This window comes from Vombatus ursinus, unplaced genomic scaffold (genome assembly GCF_900497805.2).
Source record: "Vombatus ursinus unplaced genomic scaffold, bare-nosed wombat genome assembly UNPS02015129.1, whole genome shotgun sequence".
Taxonomy (NCBI): domain Eukaryota; kingdom Metazoa; phylum Chordata; class Mammalia; order Diprotodontia; family Vombatidae; genus Vombatus; species Vombatus ursinus.
In genome coordinates, this window is record NW_020954907.1 from 5163150 (window position 1) to 5170811 (window position 7662).

General features: G+C 48.6%; 1 protein-coding gene across 1 annotated transcript in view; it reads left to right on the forward strand.

Annotated features, from left to right (window-relative positions):
• Positions 1–7165: 7165 nt before the first annotated feature.
• The window catches only part of BMPR1A (bone morphogenetic protein receptor type 1A), a 125543-nt gene continuing 125046 nt past the window's right edge, over positions 7166–7662 (forward strand). The window contains exon 1 of the mRNA XM_027846334.1: positions 7166–7231. The gene's annotated coding sequence lies outside the window, so the exon portion shown is untranslated. The remainder of the gene's footprint in view (positions 7232–7662) is intronic.

Below are 7662 nucleotides of genomic sequence, written 5' to 3' on the forward strand. Positions count from 1 at the left end.
TGAGCCTATGTGCAGAGATTTATTATCTATTTGTACTTTTATATGTTTAATATATCATTACATATTATTTATATTACCTAGGCAGGGATATATATATACACACACACACAAATGCATATATGTGAGTGTATTTATACATATATATATATAATAAATCCCTGCACTTAAATCCCTGCTCAAAAAATTGGCTGTCCGAGCTGATGAGGGAAACATGCCTAAGCAATAGTTCATGTGAAAAAACACTGGACAATGTTAAAGAGCTACACACTCAAGTCATAGTACCACTGATCTAGAGCTGGAAGGGTTTAGACTTTCATTCAACCATCTCATTTTACAGATGAGGAAACTGAGGCCCAGAGAGGTGAGGTGACTTCCCTAAGGCCCTCAATTAGGGAGTTACTCACAAGCTCTTGTCTCCAAATTCAGCACTTTTTCCAATGGACTTGTCTGTCAACAATGTGATAGGGGCATTTTTTCTTCTGCTCACCTCCACCGCAATCTCACACCCCTTCAATACTGACATCCTTTCACTTTGGACATTTCTTCATTTACCCCATTACTTTATTCTAACAGTACCACACCCACAAACACTTAGCTTTGCCTCTTGTCCCATAAAATCTTTACAACAGGAAAGGGAACAAGGACTTTGGCAGGAGTGAGTGTTGCTGAACTCATGTCCCTGATGGCATCAGCACCTCTACCGTCTGCTTCCTCAGTTTACATGTGAAGAAACTGAGGCTTAGAAAGTTTATGTGACATTTTCAAAGTCACAACTTGTAAGAGGCAGAGCTGTCTTTGAGCCCAGTTCCTTTGGAATCCTGGGAGATCTTCATGGCCATAGGAAAAGGGGCCTTGAGAAAACCATTCCATTCATGGTTGTCCTCACTAGGATCAAAGAAAGCTTTAAATCAGAATAATTAATGATAGAGGTTATATAATATAAGAAATTTTAAAAAATCCTCAGTGATATTTCCTGGGCATTCCAGCAGGCTTTAAAATACTCCATCTTTCAAGCAGCACCATAGGTGAAAGCTATCTCATCTCCTACCCACACCATGAACATGCACTTAAAGAGATGTCACCAAATCAGAGAAAGCTAACTTTAGGCCTTGCGGTATGCCTTTGGGTTTAGGGGCCAGATCCCCAATGCTAAGCTGCCTCCCAGTCCCGCCGGTCAGATCAGCTTGCCCGAGTGGGCAGGCAAACCAGAGAGACAGGCTAACATGCACACACATGCCAGTAACCACAAAGAAAACACTGTAATGAGCTTTGCTGTCAGTGGTTGCTTAACTGACAGACACACTGGTGTGTGTGTGTGTGTGTGTGTGTGTGTGAGAGTGTGTGTGTGTGTGTGTGTGTGTGTGTGTTTTTAACCTGGGTGGCAGGTGGTCCTTATCCACCAATAGTGAGGTTTTTCAGGATCAAAAGGATGTGTTAAATAAAAGCCCCTGGGTCTTAAAAACAGGCACTTTTATAGAGATGCTGTCAAGATATGATAGTTTCAAGTTTGATATCTCAGGTTTTCTCCAGTTTCCACATCAGAATGAGAGACCAGCCAGAAAATGCTGCCCTGAACTTGGACATGATTCCTATTGAGAAATTTGATTTGCTCTCACTCCAGTTAGAGTTTTACAGCTAAATATATTCATTCTTACTTTTTTTGTTTATTTTTGTTTTTGTTTTTAGTTCTTTATGCACAAAATTTAAACCTGTCTACAGGCAGTACATTTAGGTGAGGTCTTTGCCAAGCTCTATCCAGGGCTTGCCCAAGATACCTAGCTCATCACACCTCAATACCTCCTATCCCAATTAGCCTCGAAAGCCCTGAGGCACAGTTCACCCTTTCCCCTTTAATTAAGACAAAGTAGTATGTCAGGAACATGATGCTTAAGCAAAGGGACAAATCTTTATTGATTTAAAGAATCTCATTCCCCAAGTAGTCTCTGGCTAGAAACTGGAAATGAAGAGCTTATTCTCAGCTTCACCTTTAACCTTGATTAACAGGAGTTATGGAAACTTTTTTTTTTTTTTTTTTTTTTTTTTGGCAATTGGGGTTAAGTGACTTGCTCAGGGTCACACAGCTAGTTAGTGTCAAGTATTTGGTCTGAGGTCGAATTTGAACTCAGGTCCTCCTGACTCCAGGGCCAGTGCTCTATCCACTGCACCACCTAGCTGCCCCAGGAGTTATGGAAACTTGGGAAAGAAAACTGGAGAAGGCAAAAAATGAAAATTGAGGGCAAAAAATGGGAGACTGAAGAAATAAAGGGGGAGAATAAATGGGGGAAAAACAAAGGCAGTGGGAAACCACAGAACAAAGGAATGTGAGAAAAGCAACCCAGGGCAAGAAAGAATAGTAATAAAGGAAGAAGATGGGGTCTTTAAAAACACTTTGATGTATTAATTCAATTCAGTTCAACAAGTATTTATTGAGGTCTACTATGTGTCAAACATTGTAGTAGGCACTGGTGATACAAAAACAAAATAAAATGGAAACAGTCCCCACCTTCAGGGAGTTTACATTCTACTGGCAGGTAGACAAGTAAATAAAAATGGGTAGTAAAGGCAAAGTAAGTGGGGGGTGGGTGGGGGGAGAGAGGGAGTATCCCTAATTGGATGATAGAGAGAAGAATCTGGAAAGGCCTCCTATGGAAGGTGGCACCTGAGCAAGGCCTTGAAGGAAGTCAGAAATTCCCAGAGACAGGTTTGAGGAGGGAGGTATGAGGTATATATTCCAGGCATGAGGGAGAGCTTGTACAAATGGACTTTGGTAACAGAAAGTAGGCTGGAATGGGTGAGGAGAAATATTAAATCTGGCAAGTCTGGGAGCCAGTTTGAGAAGGAATGTCAAACAGGGGAGTTTGTATTTTATCCTTGCTTTTCAAACAGAGGAGTAATGTAGTTGGGGCCTGTGCTTTAAGAATATCACTTTAATAGTGTAGAGGATGGACTGCCTCTAGGGCAGAGGGTTATTGTGCTGGTCAGGGGAGAAGTGATTAAGATCTAATTGACCAGTATATTAAGCAAGAAAATAGTTTGGTATTCAATGTTTTAATAAGGTGAAAAATTAAGTGATGTAGTTTTCTTTTTCTGAAAATTAGTTTTATAGGATCATAATTTTAGAGCCAAGAGGACCTAAGAGGCCATCTTGTCCCCTGATTTTATAAATGAGGAAACTGAGGCTTAGGTGGGGTTAAGTGACTTGCCCATGGTGTCACAGTTCCTAAGTACCAAAGGTGAGCTTTAAACACAGATCTTCCACATACCAAGTCCCTACTGTTGTTCAGTCCTGTCCGACTCTAGCGACCCATGGACCATAGCATACCAGGCCCTTCTTTCCTCCTCTGTCTCTAGAAGTCTGTCCAAGATCATGTTTGTCGCTCCCACGACACTATCTATCCATCTCATCCTCTGTCATCCCCTTCTCCTTTTGCCTTCAATCTTTCCCAACATCAAAGTCTTTTCCACTGAGTCCTGTCTTCTCATTCTGTGGCCAAAGTATTTCAACTTCAGAAGCATCAATATTTGTCCTTCTAATGAGGAGCCTGAATACTGCCTCTTTAAAAATGATTTTGTATATAGAAAAGGTTTAACTTAAGAATATGGAGCATTTTCTTAGAAAATCTTTCAAGTCACAAGTCTACTCTTCCCCACCATAAGCAGATGACTTTTTTGATGATGGTACAAGGCACCTTCCACACAGATCTTAACGGAGTAATTGTACAATACCTCTTAAAGAGAAGTAAGTAGTAATTCTTTACAGTTTACAAATGAAAGAACTGAGATCAGAGAGGTGAGCTTATTTGACATATCCCAGAAATGAGTCAGGAGTAGAGATAGGGACAGAAAATAAACAGTCTCAACCTATTATTCCCAGCCCACAAGTCTGACCATTAAGCTATGCAGTAGTTTCTTTTCTTACTCCTTTGGAATTCAGAGTCTGTTTACCTATGCCAGACTTTAATCACATCTAGAAGCATAAAAACAATGTCCTAACTTACTGCTAATGAGTCACCTAGGTGTCCAAAATTTTCTTATTATGGGGCGCACTCTGTGTTACTGATTGCTGTTCTGGAAGAAATGCATCAAATTATTTTTATCAGTGTAGTTGGAGAGATGGAGCAGGAGACCACAAGAACTGAGCTCCATTCCCACCCCAGACTAGCTGTGTGACCGTAGCAAATCCAAAACCTCTCTGAGCCTCTTGCAATTCCTGATAGGGCAGAGGGTGTTCCCACCCTGGGAACTACTAGCCAATCCAGCATCAGGGGATTAATTCTTTCAGTTTTAGTTGATTTCACACTCCATCCGATTGTTAAGGACTAAAAATACTCAAGATAAGAGCCCAGCGATGTGTATTCAAATCAAATGTCTTTAGCAAGGACTAAGCACCAATAAATTGGGTTGACGGCTTCCTATCCTGGGGGAAGTTTCTACAATTAAGGTCAGAGACCTCGAGATTTACTCTCATTAAGGAAATAAACCTTACAATGGTTAAGTGGCCTTATGGCTATCCTGTTAACCATTATGCTCAAAGGGATAGGGATGGACCTGTGATATAGGGAACTCCTCTGAGGAAACTGTCCACCAGTAGGCCTTCACTGGCATACTGTGTAATTTATAGTTGCTCAATGTAAGAGGGATAAAGGAAAGTGGGAAGTTTTTCAGACCTTTTGAATAACTAAAAAAAAAAAAAAACCCAAAACCCCCCAAAAACCAAAAAACAAACCCAACCCCAATTCCCCTTCCAGTATTTATAGTGTTTGAACATTTGCATGTAATTTTATTCTCACAACAACTTTGAGGTATAGCTGCTATTATTTCTGTTTTACAGATGTGAACACTGAGGCAATGAGAGGTTAAATAACTTGCCCAGGATCACTTGTGTCTGAGGCAAAATTTAAACTCAGATCAAAAAGGAGCGTTACTGCCTCATTATGCTCACTCCAGCCCAGACCTTGTGTCAGGTTCAAGTTAGGAAAGGATGGACACAGAGACCACAAATTGAGGGTAGAGGGGAGTAGCCCGGTAAACTTTAGGGCACAGCCGTCCTAGCACTTTTTGTCTCTGCGCCCTCTTCCTTCTGCCAGCAGCACCACGGCGCCCCTTCCTCTTGTTCAAATTCGACTTAATTCCCTCTTCTATCTCTTCCAGGAAGCCTTCCTCAACATGATTTCTCTGGGCCTGTTTCCTCAGCTTTAAGATGAGGAGGTCTGGATCTGACGACCAAAAGGTAGCTTTCAAGTGGAAATCTATGATGGCTGACCATCTCCGGTCCATTAGGACGTCTCCCCAACCTCACCCACCCCTCTGGAAGCAGTTTGATACACTTTTTTCTCTTGGGCGCTTATCAGTGTGGTTTAATCGAAGAAAGACGGGATTTAGTAGGCCTGGGTTCAAATCCTAGCTCTACAGGGATACTTACTACCTGAAGTATTGTAATCACACCCGGGTGCCATCTGGCAACACTTCCTTTGTAAATGGAGGGGATTAGACCTGATTTCCAAGATCTCTTTCAGCTCTAAAGCTACCAATGCTATCATGCATTACGAGCAACAGACACGACCTGCATTGATTACAGGGCCTGGTAGCGGTAAGCGTTTAATACATGTGTGTTGCGCTAAAGTGGAGGCTGGAAGAAGCCCGTCGATCGTATCGAACCTCACCTCCTAGCCTTTGCAAAGTGGCATTTTTGGAGACGGTCCACAGGTTGACCTCTTGGGAAGGAGGTGCAGAGAGGGGCACAGAAAACATTAAACCTTGCCCCAGCCCGAAGCTGGGGAAACTTGGCGTTGACCAACTGGACTGCGGGTTGGGCTTAGTGGTAGCCCCTCCATTTGCCGGTGGCCTGAAACACGCCCCTCTCCTTCCCCTTCCCCTACCCTCCATCTCTTTGCCTTTTCATTTCTTCGCGATGGGCGGGAAGAGCCTGGGTCCGAGAAGGAGAAAGATGTATTATCTCTTCTAAGGTCGGGGCGGGGCGGGCAGGGTGAGGGGGACTGGTTGTTAGACTGGACTATTTGTGTGTTTGAGATCAGGAGATAAAACCCCTCAATAGTAAGAGATGGTTTTTGAGCTGGGGCGGGGGCGGGGTGGAAGATATGCAGGTAGCTGCCAGAGGAATGCAGGGAGCCCGGCATGGATGCAAGGGGCCACGAGGTGATGTCAGGTCCAGGACGCCAGGGCATCTGTCCTGGGGGGTGGGGGGTCGCCAGGGTCTTGGGGGGCTGGAGGGCAGCCAGGGGACGTGGGGTAGCGTCCCGGCCTAGAGGCAGACCCGTGGGGTCTTGCGGAGCTCTTGGGAAGGAGCTGTTTACAAACAAGAGAGATAAGAGATGACTGGAGATAATCAAGGGGGTGGAGTCACAAGGGTTTCCAGCAGTCAAACTTTAGATTCCGTGCACTTCTGCTTAGAGATGGAGGAGGATCTTGTCGGTGTGGGAATTCCCTCCCACAGTGCAGATAGCAACAACCCTTACTTTGCGAATCTTTCTGTGAAACGGCAATAGAGGGTCCAGAAACGGGTGGGCGCGACCAACCAGCACTGATTAAACTCCTGCCAGACTCCGGACGCCACGGTGAGGCTGGAGGCTCCCAGCACGAGGCTCCCCCCAGGCCGGCTACGGCCGGGGGCCAGGGCGGGGCGGAGAGGAGCGCCCCCGGACCCCTCGGGCGCCTCCGCCGACGCTCGCTCGGCTCCTTCCGACTCCCCGGATGGGAAGGGCGGGGCGGGGTCTGCGCAGGAGCGTGGGGGCGCGTGCGTGCGTATGTGCGTGCCGAGCCCGGAGGTGGCCCCGCCCCCTCGACGCCCCGCCCCCTCCTCGCGCACCTCCCCTCCCCCTCCCGCGGGTCCAGCTCCTCCTCCTCCCCCTCCCCCGCCGTCCCGAGCCTCGTCTGGGCCGCGGCTGCACTGATTGGAATCCGCCGCCGCCGCCGCCGCCGCCTCGCGCAGCGCGGGGAGAGAGGGAGGGAGGGAGGGAGCGGGCCGGGAGAGACGACGAGAGGAGCGGGAGCGACGCCTTGGAGGCGCTGCTCCGCGCCAGCCGCACCCGCGCCCGCCCGCGCCCGCACCGCCGCAGCCGGAGCTAGCCCCGCAGCCGGAGCCCGAGCCGGGCCGGCCTGAGAGGTCGCGGAGGCCCGGGGGGAGGGCGGCGGCGGCGGCGGCGGCCCGGGAGGGCCGCAGGAGTCCGGCCGCCCGGCCCTCGGCAGGAAGGATGAGCCCCCCGCGCCCCCGGTGAGTCCGCCGCCTGGGAAGTTGGGGTGCGGGCCGGGGCGCGCGCTCACGCGAGGCCGCGGAGCCGGAGGGGCCTGAGCCACCGAGCTGCGTCCGCCCCCCCGCCCCCTCCCCCATGCCTCTTCCCCCCGCCGACCCCCTCAGGCGGCCCCCCCGTCATCCTCTTCGGCCTGTCCGGCCCCCACCTGTCAGCTGCCCCCCTTCCCCAGACCCCATCAACCCTTGCCGCCCCGCTTCCCCGCTGTACCCCTCAGCCCCCTCCTGGCCCCTCGGCAAGCCCCCTCCCCTTCATTCTCAGCCTCTGCCCTAATGACCCGCAGGCCCCTCAGCCCCCTGCCGGCCCCCCTGCTTCCGCCCCACACACTGACCCCTTCATTCAGCTCCCCCTCCCTTCACCTTGCTGGCTTCCAGTGACCCCCCTCCTCCTCCCC